Below are 13,656 nucleotides of genomic sequence, written 5' to 3'. Positions count from 1 at the left end.
GCGGTCCCTCCTTGCAATACTCCTCCACTGACCACAATGCTGCCTGTGTATCCATGTAACCGATTTAAAACTGCCATGAGCCTATCTTTTGTTATTTTAGGCCTTCATTAGCCTGTCTGCGGTCCCTCCTTGCAATACTCCTCCACTGACCACAATGCTGCCTGTGTATCCATGTAACCGATTTAAAACTGCCATGAGCCTATCTTTTGTTATTTTAGGCCTTCATTAGCCTGTCTGCGGTCCCTCCTTGCAATACTCCTCCACTGACCACAATGCTGCCTGTGTATCCATGTAACCGATTTAAAACTGCCATGAGCCTATCTTTTGTTATTTTAGGCCTTCATTAGCCTGTCTGCGGGCCTTCGTTAGCCTGTCTGCGGTCCCTCCTTGCAATACTCCTCCACTGACCACAATGCTGCCTGTGTATCCATGTAACCGATTTAAAACTGCCATGAGCCTATCTTTTGTTATTTTAGGCCTTCATTAGCCTGTCTGCGGTCCCTGCTTGCAATACTCCTCCACTGACCACAATGCTGCCTGTGTATCCATGTAACCAATTTAAAACTGCCATGAGCCTATCTTTTGTTATTTTAGGCCTTCATTAGCCTGTCTGCGGGCCTTCGTTAGCCTGTCTGCGGTCCCTCCTTGCAATACTCCTCCACTGACCACAATGCTGCCTGTGTATCCATGTAACCGATTTAAAACTGCCATGAGCCTATCTTTTGTTATTTTAGGCCTTCATTAGCCTGTCTGCGGTCCCTCCTTGCAATACTCCTCCACTGACCACAATGCTGCCTGTGTATCCATGTAACCGATTTAAAACTGCCATGAGCCTATCTTTTGTTATTTTAGGCCTTCATTAGCCTGTCTGCAGGCCTTCGTTAGCCTGTCTGCGGTCCCTCCTTGCAATACTCCTCCACTGACCACAATGCTGCCTGTGTATCCATGTAACCAATTTAAAACTGCCATGAGCCTATCTTTTGTTAATTTAGGCCTTCATTAGCCTGTCTGCGGTCCCTCCTTGCAATACTCCTCCACTGACCACAATGCTGCCTGTGTATCCATGTAACCGATTTAAAACTGCCATGAGCCTATCTTTTGTTATTTTAGGCCTTCATTAGCCTGTCTGCGGTCCCTCCTTGCAATACTCCTCCACTGACCACAATGCTGCCTGTGTATCCATGTAACTGATTTAAAACTGCCATGAGCCTATCTTTTGTTATTTTAGGCCTTCATTAGACTGTCTGCGGTCCCTCCTTGCAATACTCCTCCACTGACCACAATGCTGCCTGTGTATCCATGTAACCGATTTAAAACTGCCATGAGCCTATCTTTTGTTATTTTAGGCCTTCATTAGCCTGTCTGCGGGCCTTCTTTAGCCTGTCTGCGGTCCCTCCTTGCAATACTCCTCCACTGACCACAATGCTGCCTGTGTATCCATGTAACCGATTTAAAACTGCCATGAGCCTATCTTTTGTTATTTTAGGCCTTCATTAGCCTGTCTGCGGTCCCTCCTTGCAATACTCCTCCACTGACCACAATGCTGCCTGTGTATCCATGTAACCGATTTAAAACTGCCATGAGCCTATCTTTTGTTATTTTAGGCCTTCATTAGCCTGTCTGCGGGCCTTCGTTAGCCTGTCTGTGGTCCCTCCTTGCAATACTCCTCCACTGACCACAATGCTGCCTGTGTATCCATGTAACCGATTTAAAACTGCCATGAGCCTATCTTTTGTTATTTTAGGCCTTCATTAGCCTGTCTGCGGGCCTTCATTAGCCTGTCTGCGGTCCCTCCTTGCAATACTCCTCAGCTGACCACACCAATGCTGCCCGTGTACCCCTGGAACCTATTTAAAAGTTCATAGAGCCTATTTATATATTTTATTTAATATTAATAAAGCCATGATGGACTATGCTGTACCACACTACAAGCTAACCAGTCGACACTTCTTTTGCGAGAAAAGCCATCCCAAACCCTCCACCAGCATGTAAAAGACCGCATTGTCCATGCACTCTGGCAATCTGTGAGTACAAAGGTGCACCTGACAACAGACGCATGGACCTGTAGGCATGGCCACGGAAGGTTACGTGTCCATTACGGCGCAATGGGTTAATGTGGTGGATGCATGGTCCACAGGGGACAGCCTACTAAGTCTGTCTGCAGTCCCTAATTCAAATTGTCCTCCTCTGTCTAAATCTGAGCTTCAACCTTCTGGCTCTCCTTAAGTGCTTTTTTTAAAAAAATTGGTGTTTGTGGCCTAATACCTCTGTTTGCCGCTCCCTGGTGTTTGTCCTCAACTGTATAAAGCTGAGCTTCAACCTTCTGGCTTTCGGCCTATAGTATCAGATATTAAACTGCATTTGGCCTTCAACTTTGGTTACGGCCTACTAACGGTGTCTGCCGCTCCCTGGTGTTTGTCCTCAACTGTATAAAGCTGAGCTTCAACCTTCTGGCTCTCCTTGAGTGCTTTTTTAAAAAAAATTGGTGGTTGGGGCCTAATAACTCTGTCTGCCGCTCCCTGGTGTTCTCCTCAACTGAATAAATCTGAGCTTCAACCTTCTGGCTCTCATTTTTTTTTTTTTTTAAATTGGTGGTTGAGGCCTAATACCTCTGTTTGCTGCTCCCTGGTGTTCACCTCAACTGAATAAATCTGAGCTTCAACCTTCTGGCTCTCATTTTTTTTTTTTAAATTGGTGGTTGAGGCCTAATACCTCTGTTTGCTGCTCCCTGGTGTTCTCCTCAACTGAATAAATCTGAGCTTCAACCTTCTGGCTCTCATTTTTTTTTTTTTTTATAAAATTGGTGGTTAGGGACTACTAACGGTGTCTGCCCCTCCCTGGTGTTTGTCCTCAATTGTATAAAGCTGAGCTTCAACCTTCTGGCTTTCGGCCTATAGTATCAGATATTAAACTGCATTTGGCCTTCAACTTTGGTTACGGCCTACTAACGGTGTCTGCCACTCCCAGGTGTTTGTCCTCAACTGTATAAAGCTGAGCTTCAGTCTTTAGGCTTTTGGCCTATAGTAGCAGATATTAAACTGCATTTGGCCTACTAGTGTGGTTGGGCCCTTAAAACAGTGTCTGCTGCTCCTGGGTTTGCTACTCCACTGAACAAAGCAATGCCGCCTGTTTAGTCCTGTTACCAATTTTGAACTGCATTTAGCCTACTTTATTCTTTGGCCCTATATCTGTGTTTCCTCCTCATCCTGCCCATTGCCCAGCCACTGCTAGATGAGTCTGCTAGTACATTGACCTAGACCACTACATTCCCCTTGCACTCTACACAGCCAGAATCTGACCCTGCTGAAAGTAAGGTTCCCCTTCCCGCATGTTATACCACCTTACACAGGGACAAAGAGGAAGGTGCAGATGAAAGTGCAGGTTCCTTCATCAGGTGGGGGGGCATACTCGTTGGCGACGTCACTGGCACAGGGCCCCTCAGAGTACGCAAAAGTGTCGCTGCCGGTGGGAGGCGCCCCCGCCGTGCAAACACACCGCTGTACTTTGAGGGGCCCTGTGCCAGTGCCAATGCCAACGAGTGGGCCCCCCTTTTGCTTAGGATCACAGCACTTGCAAACTTGACATACTTACCTCTCACTGCTCCACCGCCGTGACGTAGTCCACATTTCCTGGGCCCACTAAAACCTTGAACCAGCCCTACCCCCCACAACTTTTGCCAAGTGACCCCCAATTTCCAATGCCCAACTATTATTATAAAGTTAATTAAGATTGACAAGTTTCAGAAACAAGAATGGATGTTTTTGGCATTAAAATGGGCACTGTAGGTGTTTTCCTGGCCTCCAATCACTGCCGACTATGCTTCCCCATTGACTTGCATTGGGTTTCGTGTTTCGGTCGACCCCCGACTTTTAGCGATAATCGGCCGACTGCACTCGACTCGACTCTGGACAAAGTCGGGTTTCGCAAAACCCGACTCGATCTTAAAAAAATGAAAGTCGCTCAACCCTAGTCATGGGCAATCAGGGTCAGCGTTTAACCATCCTTCTCTTGGGGTTAAGCTACTGACCTATGAATGTGTAATAAGGTTAGTACTATTGATACCACAAACACCACAATAATATCCCTGGGGTGAAAGTTCTAGAGAGGTGCAATTTTGTGAAGGTTTTTTGGTTTGAAAGTAAGATTTCTAGTTTTAGAGTTGGGGAGAAATGTACAAGGTCTCATTCACACTGTGATAATTTGGGTCTGGTGGATTCTGAACACAGAATAATTATTTCTCTGTTTCAGATTCCAGTGTATATTTTACCAGTATTTCATTATTGCAAACATTAGGATTTGCTAGAAACATTCTTATTCATGTCAGGAATTGCACACCAGAATCAGGATTAGAATCCACATAAATAAATTTATAGGGCCTGATTCATCATTTGCGGGATTTTTTTATGTCATTTTTCTTTTGCTATCTTGTGATACTGCCATTGTGTGACAAACTCATTGAAAAGGCACACATGGTCCATGAATTTTGTGCAAAGGCAAAAATTGTCTTTTATTTCTGTCTTTAACTGGTTTTGTGGTTTTTTTTTTTTTAGTCCAAAAAGTTGCATGTTTCACAAATACGTTGTAAACATTTCTGTTGCATGTAAAATCACTGTGGTCAGGGGTTAGAGTAAAAAGTCACAAAATTTGTTGTAAAGGTCACAAATGATGAAGTAGGCAAAAAACATCTCAAAAGCCTAATCCCTGCCTACAGTGGTGAATGGAAGAAAAAAAACAAAAACGGGTAACTGTATAAAATAGGCTTAAAAAAGTGCAAATGGAAAGATGAATTTAGTTCAAACAAAAAAAACAGCAAAACACCAAAAACTTGGTAAAAATCACAAGTCTTTGGAAAAATAACCAAAAATGCTCTTTCATCAAGGCCACTTTTTTTCTTATGCAAACTATTTGCTGAAAAGCATTCTGAGAGAGGTTATCAACTTGAAATCTTAACGCCTTAATTTAGAAATGGCATGTGTACAGGGCAGACATGGTCATTCAGGGTCAGTATTCAACCATCCTTCTCTCGGGGTTGAGTTACTGACCAATAAATGTTCAAGGAGGTTAGTACTGCTGACAGCACAGAAGCATCCCTGAGGTGAACGCTCTATCTAGAGAGATGCAATTTTTGGAACCCCGCTCTTCTGTTTTGGCAGTAAGATCTCTAGATCTAGAGTTGGAATGAAACATCTGATCTCATTTCCACTGTTATAACCTGATTCTGATTGGTCCGTAATTCAGAGTAACTCCTAATATTTCTGCTATAGTAGATACTCTGCTTTATATAATTTACCAGTATTTTATTGTTGTAAACATTACTGTATGGCAGAAACATTTACTTATTTACCTGTCAGTAATTGGATTGAAACCCCTTTAGAAAAAAGCTATGAGCCTGATTTATCATTTGCACTTTTTTTTAAGTTTGTTTTCTTTTTCTGTCCACTGATATTCGCTGCCATTTTTGTGTCAAAATTGTCAAAATCCTATATCAGGATCAGGACCCATCTCCACTGCATCACTCTATCCTTTGGCAACTTCTCTCTTTTCCTTCATCTGTTGACTCAGGATCACGCTATCCACTATCTCGGTCTCCTCACTTTGGGACACCTACGTCATGCGGCACTGTTTACTGTCCAGACCTCAGGTGGGCTTGTGACGCAGACTGAGCCCTATCTGACGTTCTGACAGGAAAATGTCTTTATCCTTTTGCCAAGAAGGAACGTTGGCAGTATGTCCAGCTCCTTACAGCCACACCATAGGAAATTGTTACATCCAATATTGCAAAATGTGACCTTTTTAAGGAAATTCAGACTTTTATAAAAGGACATGATCAAGCAGGTTCATATACAATGAGTTTTTTCCATGTGCTATGCAGACAACATATATTATCTACCTGCCTGAATGTGTCAGTTGTCACTTTATTCGTACTAAAGTGCTTGTACTCTTTACCCTTGGTAAACATTTTGAAATCTTTTAGGCCGGCGTCACACTTGGCGTAAGACAATACGGTCCGTATGTTCCCAAAATAGTGATCCGTAGGCAGGGTGTGTCAGCGTATTTTGCGCATGGCATCCTCCGTATGTAATCCGTATGGCATCCGTACTGTGAGATTTTCTCGCAGGCTTGCAAAACCGACATCTAATGGATTTATGTGCTCAAATGTTCGGGAAAACATATATACAGTATATATTTATATATATATATATATGTCATTGAGACACATATATATATATATTCTGTATTTATATTTACTTCAGCGCGATATCTGTGAAAAGCCGGTAATCCAATTGCCGGCTTTTCATCTCTCCTTCCCAAACCCAACAGGATATGAGACATGGTTTACATACAGTAAACCATCTCATATCCCCATTTTTTTTGCATATTCCACACTACTAATGTTAGTAGTGTGTGTATGCAAAATTTGGGCGCTGTAGCTGCTAAAATAAAGGGTTAAATGGCGGAAAAAATTGGCGTGGGCTCCCGCACAATTTTCTCCGCCAGAGTGGTAAAGCCAGTGACTGAGGGCAGATATTAATAGCCAGGAGAGGGTCCATGGTTATTGGCCCCCCCTGACTACAAACATCTGCCCCCAGCCACCCCAGAAAAGGCACATCTGGAAGATGCGCCTATTCTGGCACTTGGCCACTCTCTTCCCATTCCCGTGTAGCGGTGGGATATGGGGTAATGAAGGGTTAATGCCACCTTGCTATTGTAAGGTGACATTAAGCCAGATTAATAATGGAGAGGCGTCAATTGTGACACCTATCCATTATTAATCCAATTGTTTGAAAGGGTTAAAAAACACACACACATGATTTAAAAGTATTTTAATGAAATAAACACAGCGGTTGTTTTAATATTTTATTGCTCTCTCAATCCATTTGCAGACCCTCGCTTGGCAAAACAATAAATGCACAAGATACATACCCTCTGTTGAACCGTCATGTCCCACGAGGTAATCCATCTGAAGGGGTTAAAATAATTTACAAGCAGGAGCCCTGCAAATGCAGCTGTGCTCGTGCTTGAAATTCCCCGGCAAATGAAGGAAATGTAGGTCAGTGACCTACATTTCCTTCGGTCGCGGTGATGCGCCCCCTGGTGGATGTCCTCATATGACCTGGAGCGTGGGAAAAAGTTCCCAGGCTGCAGTTCATGAGAAAATCCAGCAGGGGCGCATCATCACGACTGAATGTAAGTATAGATCACTCTGCTTTCCTTTCAGCACCCGGGGATTACAGGCACGAGCGAGTGCTTTAGCGCAGCTCATGCCTGTAATATTAGTTAACCCCTTCAGATGGATTACCTCGTGGGACGTGATAGGACATCAGAAGGTATGTATATTGTGTGTTTATTATTTTGCCAAGCGAGGGTGTTGCTGATGGATTGAGAGAGCAATAAATTATTAAAACAACCTGTTTGTTTCTTTCATTAAAAATGAAATGAAGTGTGTGTGTTTTTTAACCCTTGCAGACAAATGGATTAATAATGGATAGGTGTCATAATTGACGCCTCTCCATTAGTAATCTGGCTTAATGTCACCTTACAATAGCAAGGTGGCATTAACCCTTCATTACCCCATATCCCACCGCTACACTGGAGTGGGAAGAGAGTGGCCAAGTGCCAGAATAGGCGCATCTTCCAGATGTGCCTTTTCTGGGGTGGCTGGGGGCAGATGTTTTTAGCCACGGGGGGGCCAATAACCATGGACCCTCTCCTGGCTATTAATATCTGCCGTCAGTCACTGGCTTTACCGCTCTGGCGGAGAAAATTGCGCGGGAGCCCACGCCAATTTTTTCCGCCATTTAACCCTTTATTTTAGCAGCTACAGCACTGAAATTTTGCACATACACACTACTAACATTAGTAGTGTGGAATATGCAAAAAAAAAGGGTATATGACATGGTTTACTGTATGTAAACCATGTCTTATATCCTGTCGGGTTTAGGCAGGAGAAATGAAAAGCCGGCAATTGAATTACCGACTTTTCACTAACACCGCTGCGTATTTCTCGCAAGTCACACTGCTGGTCCATGTGGAATCCGTATTTTTCTCGCCCCCATAGACTTTCATTGGCGATTTTTTTGCGCAATACGCTGACAAACGCAGCATGCTGCGATTTTGTACGGCCGTAGAACGCCGTATATTACGGATCCGTAATATACGGCTGATAGGACGAGACCCATTGAGAATCATTGTGCCGTATGTTATGCGAGTTTTTCGCACGTAGTTTCTGCGCTCTTACGTCCGTAAAACTTGCATGTGTGACGGCGGCCTTATAGATCAATTTCTTTTTTATACCTGTGTGTAAGAGATCTTACAATAATGTATGCATGGACAAAGCGGACAGTGAGTGAAACTTTATAAACATGATGTGGGGTGGGGCAACATGTTGGAAACAAAAAGGACTGGCTGGCTACCTATGGCACTTGGTTAGATGAAACATTCACTGTCGCACATTTAGGGCTTCTTTTTTGGTCAGTATTTCATCAGAAACCAAAACCAGGATAGTCTCCAAAGCACGATTGTTGTGATTCAGTATTGCATTTATAACTGTTTTTTTTTTGTGACATTTTGCAAAACATGCGACTGTTTGGGCTAAAAAGTCACAAAAACAATTAAAGAAAGGATAATTTTTGACTTTGCGCAAAATTCATGAACCATGTGTTTAATTTTGATTAATTTCAGGCAAAAATATCAGTGGATATCACAAGACAAAAAAAGAAAACTTACTTAAAAAAAGTGCAAATGATGAATCAAGCCCTATAGTTTTCCTTTGGGCAGGTTCCACTCCTGTTTTTGTTTTACAGTTACCGATTTGTGAAAAATTAACTGTTTTTGCTATGTAGTTGGAGCGGCCCCCAAACGCAGGGCAGCGGGGTACTCGGTACCGGGTCCCTCGGTCTCGGTTCTAGGGGTGTCACGGTGACCCGACCCGGTCCGTGGCCCTGCTAAGGGGCATCCAAATAAAGGTGTAGGTGAGAGTTTGTCAAGTGTTCGTGACGCCAGCTGTGGTATTCGGTCAGGGTGACCGACGCTGCTAAGGGTCCGCTGGGGTGATGGAATGGCAGCTAGATGTTGTAACTTCCCACAGGTGAAGTATGTCCCCAGGGCTTCCCTTGATGAGTAGATGGTAATGGTGTAGGTCGCAGTAAATGACGAGGACACAGGGTTGCAGTCTCTTTACCTTTTTACTGAAGGCTTCGGCATCCACAATCCAGAGCACTGCTAACAGGGCTGGCTGAGACCGGCCGGTCCGAAGGCACATCCAGAGTTCCCTTTGCAGGTGGAAATCAGTGTACTTCCTACTAGCGCCTGTGTGTTCTTTATTTTTCTTCTTCTTTATTTTTTTTTTATTTTTTATTTTTTATATAGCGCTAACATATTACGCAGCGCTTTACAGTTTTGCACACATTATCATCGCTGTCCCCGATGGGGCTCACAATCTAAATTCCCTATCAGTATGTCTTTGGAATGTGGGAGGAAACCGGAGTGCCCGGAGGAAACCCACGCAAACACGGAGAGAACATCCAAACTCTTTGCAGATGTTGTCCAAGGTGGGATTAGAACCCAGGACTCCAGCGCTGCAAGGCTGCTGTGCTAACCACTGCGCCACCATGCTGTGTGTTGTAGTACCTCCCTGCTGAGCACCACGGGATAGTCCTCACAACTGTCGTGTATGTTTCTGTTCTTTCTCTCCGTCCCCCAGATGGTTTGGATAGGATGCACCCGTATGACGGGGTAGGCCTGGAGTTATTTTATAGGGACCCTAGAGACGCCCCTCTCCCACAATTGCCTCCGTTGTCTTCATTAGGTGTAAAGGTGAGACAGCCAATCTAGAGTTAACTGCCCAGCCGTAGTTCAAAGTAATGCGTAGAGCCTATTACTTCCTCGGCGTTCCGGCCGCCGGCTACGCGCCTCCGAAGGATGTTGCCGATCTTGGGGCACGACTCCTCCTGCTTCTATCTCCTTTGTGCTGTGATCTCGTTTCTCACTTCTCCACAATATACTTCGCTTCGTGTCCTTTCTTAGGATGACGCCGCAATGAGGTGCAGGCACGGCTCCGTAACGATCTGTCTCGTGCTAGGCCACTGCCAGGATCCCACCCCTGACAGGGACCCCCCTGAATCTTCCCAAGCAACTCTCTCTCTCACTAGATGTTACCTGGGCAAAACCCAGTCAGCTTCTCCCTAACTTCCTATCCGACTCCCAGTTTTACCAGAGTGTGAGGAGTGGCCTAATACATAGAACCTTTTGCTCCCCCTGGTGGCTGGAGTGTGAAGTGTAGTGTGTGACTGTGATACCTGGTCAGGTGAACTGCTTTAGTGCCATCAGACGTACCATCACTCCCTCTTCTGGCAGAGCGACAATACTGCAACGACCAGGACTCTGGGGCGCTGCATAGTAATGTTTTAAAAAATAATAGTAAAATATACAGAGCAGAGTAACTGCCAGAGGTGAATGTAGAATTCGATTTGGTACCATCCCCCAAGCACATCTGTGATTTGCACACTAAGGCCTTATACTCACTTGCTAGAAAAAAAATGGTCCGTAATCTGGACCGAAAAAATTGGATGCAAACTATGCGATTATCATGCGAGTTCAATGCGTTTTAATGGCACCATCCGTTTTACATCAGTATGACATCCGTATGCAATGCGTTTTTTTCCTCAGCAATAATTTTTATACAATCATTTACAGGACCATTTATAGTGTTCTATGCCACAGAATGGTAAGGTATCTGTATAAGGGATGGTCCGTGTTCCGTTTTTTTTCTCGCACCCATTGACTTGCATTAGCGAGACTCACAGCAAATCGCAGCATGCTGCGATTTTTTTTCTCAGTCCGATTTCGGCTGAGAAAAAAAATCGCAAATGAGATGTCACCTATTGAACAACATTGGTCCGAGTGCAATCTGATTTTTTATCGGATTGCACTCGTCCATTTTGCTAGCTAGTGAGTATGAGCCCTAAGTCACGGGCTGATGAGCACCTCTCCCTAATTTTCTCAATGCTCAGAGTAAGGGCTCCTTCTCACTTGCGAGAAATACGTTCGAGTCTCGCAGGTTAAAACTCTCCTCTGGCGCCGGCACACCAGAGCGGAGCGTGCAGCTCCATGTATTGCTGTGCGGCAGCACCCTCTGCTCTGGAGTGCTGGCGTCAGAGGAGAGTTTTAACCTGTGAGACTCGGACGTATTTCTTGCAAGTGAGAAGGAGCCCAAAAACTGAGAGAAGTAGGAAGAAAAGCTAGCTGTAACGTGACTAAGTATGAAAATTGCATGTGATTGAAATGGCCATGTAATGACTGTTGGAACCAGCAAGCAGGGCTGTATCATGACAGTGAGTATATTACACACTGTTAGGATTGGCATGATAGAGGGCTTCATTTTATCTTTAAAGGGCTTGAGATGAAATTCTGCAGTCACTCTAGTGGACTTCAGGCTTCTGAATTCTCAGAGTGCATACACTTTTAGAATTCTCCCTTGCCTATGGCAAGAATGGACAGTCACATGAGCACAAGCATGCAAATTGAATACTTCTGGCCACATTCCGACTAGACGTGTCTGGCCTCTCTTTATTAATTTTCATTGAGTAAGGCCATGTATATCTAGTCAGCACTTGCTTCCCCCTGTTTCACTAAATCTTTGGTGTATTCAGCTCCACTGGAGCACTTACCATCAATGTTGTTCATGCGTGGGTAAGTGACATCAGCAATGTGATCACATGACCGGATTATGCTGCTGATGTCACCCCTGGCGGTTAGAGATTCAACTGTACTCGCATCTGAAAGGTGCTGCAAGCTGACATCTGGCTCAAAAAATGTCCGACTCCCAGTCTAGGGGGTGTCAAAATGAAGCTGCTGGGGAGACACCTTGGACTGTCGTATCAGGTGGCCCTATGGTGCCCCCCAGATACACCTCTGGTATCTGCTGTAGCAGAAAGATTAGCGATTATTCTGTGTTATGGACTCGCCAAAATCAGATTACCCAATGTGAATGAGAACATATGGTGTTTTTCCTCAAGTGTAAAACTACAAAACATATTTTTAATCCAGAATAACAGAGTTCCAAAAATTGCACCTCTCTAGAGCTTTCACCCCAGGGATGCGTCTGTGTTCTTTGTGGTATCAGCAGTAGAGATGAGCTATAACACTTGCCTAATAAGCTGCAGAGGAAACTCGGCTTCCAGGATCGCGCCGGTCGATCAGCACCGCTGGTGCATGTGTCGCGGCTGTATCACAGTCACAACACATGTATGGAGAGCCTGCTTGTTGGGCTATCCATGCATATGTTATGACTATGACACAGCCATGACACATGCAGCTTCGGCGTTAATCAGCCGACACAATCCAAGAAGCCAGGTTTTCTTTGCAGCTTTTTCAGCAAGTGCTATAGCTTGCCAAATAAGAGGGAACCTGAGCAAATGTACTCATCTCTAAGTAGCAGTACTAATATAATTAAACATTCATTGGTGAGTAACTCAACTCCAAGAAAATACTGACCCTCGTTGCCATTAGTGCCCCATAGACATGTCTCTATTCAGTTATCAGTTAAGGAGAGAAGATTTCAATTTGCAAATTTTTCCCAGCATGCTATTTTGCAAATAGTTTGCATATTCATGTGAAAGACTGATTAACCCTTTAGAAACTTTGTTCCTTTTGTTCTAGTGCAGGAGTGGGCAATTAATTTTCCATAGAGTCCACATGAGAGATCATGACTGTTGTGGAGGCCAAACCAATAGGCTGAAATTAATCTTGCTGAATATTAATATTAACATATTAACTATAGTTATTTTATATTAATTTAAATTGTATGACTTAATATTGAGCAGAATTAAGTATGCTGACATCCCCTTATATAGCATATTTGCCTGCATATAGTACCCCTATATACCATAAGGGAGCACACAGCCCCTATATACCTTAAAAGCCCCCACACAGCCCTCTATATCCTGAAAGAGCACCAGCACAGCCCCCTATATACATCATGAGCCCCCACATAGCCTCCAATATTTAGCATGAGCCCCCACATAGCCTTCAATATACACGATGTAGACTACGTAGCCTCTGATATACAGCAGGTGACCCACGTAGCCTCCAATATACAGCATTTATCCCATGTAATCTCCGATATATGACAGGTGCCCCACATAGGGGTCCAAAAATAGTACCTTTAGAGCTTTCACTCCAGGTATACTTCTGTGTTGTTTGTGGCGTCAGCTCAGTAGTACTGACCTCATTAAACGTTCATTGGTCAGTAGCTTAACCCTATGTCTCTTTTCAGCTAAAGAAGCACTCCCATCAGAATTTTTAGCACCTTAGTACATTGCAATCATCATATTATATAGCAATGTGTAATTACAATTACTCATTTTGCCTTTCTACCCAGATAGTTCTTCTCTTTTTCATTAGGTTTATAACATCACGTGACTAAAAATTGACTAGCTGAGTCCTTCTAAACTCTGTAGAAACAGGAGGTCAATTTTGTCTGTATGACTGATCAGTCACAGCAAAAGTCAAGGACAGCGGGAGGAGGAAGCAGTTAGGTTAGGAGTTGAAGAGGGGAATGATAAATGCAGGGACAAGAGACTTCCTGTTTCTACACAGAGCAGAGAAAAAGAAGAATTAGCTCGGCAAAATAGCAAAATAGGCAATTGTAAGTAC

General features: G+C 43.9%; 1 protein-coding gene and 2 non-coding genes across 6 annotated transcripts in view; all 3 read left to right on the top strand.

The window, feature by feature from the left end:
* The window catches only part of HDAC9 (histone deacetylase 9), a 902,387-nt gene that overhangs the window by 135,593 nt on the left and 753,138 nt on the right, over positions 1–13,656 (top strand). Inside the window, exon 1 of one of the 4 annotated variants that reach the window (XM_077268734.1) lies at positions 4,031–4,045. The exons of the other annotated variants lie outside the window; for them this stretch is intronic. The gene's annotated coding sequence lies outside the window, so the exon portion shown is untranslated. Of the gene's footprint in view, positions 1–4,030; positions 4,046–13,656 lie in introns of those variants that run through there. 4 annotated transcript variants of the gene reach the window in all.
* Positions 3,997–4,123, top strand: LOC143783675 (U4atac minor spliceosomal RNA). Its single transcript, XR_013217350.1, has one exon. It is a non-coding gene; the product is annotated as a U4atac minor spliceosomal RNA (small nuclear RNA).
* On the top strand, positions 5,012–5,133 carry LOC143783674 (U4atac minor spliceosomal RNA). Its single transcript, XR_013217349.1, has one exon. It is a non-coding gene; the product is annotated as a U4atac minor spliceosomal RNA (small nuclear RNA).

Source organism: Ranitomeya variabilis, chromosome 6 (assembly GCF_051348905.1).
Source record: "Ranitomeya variabilis isolate aRanVar5 chromosome 6, aRanVar5.hap1, whole genome shotgun sequence".
In the NCBI taxonomy this organism is placed as follows: Eukaryota; Metazoa; Chordata; class Amphibia; order Anura; family Dendrobatidae; genus Ranitomeya; species Ranitomeya variabilis.
This window is presented reverse-complemented; position numbering and strand designations above follow the sequence as displayed.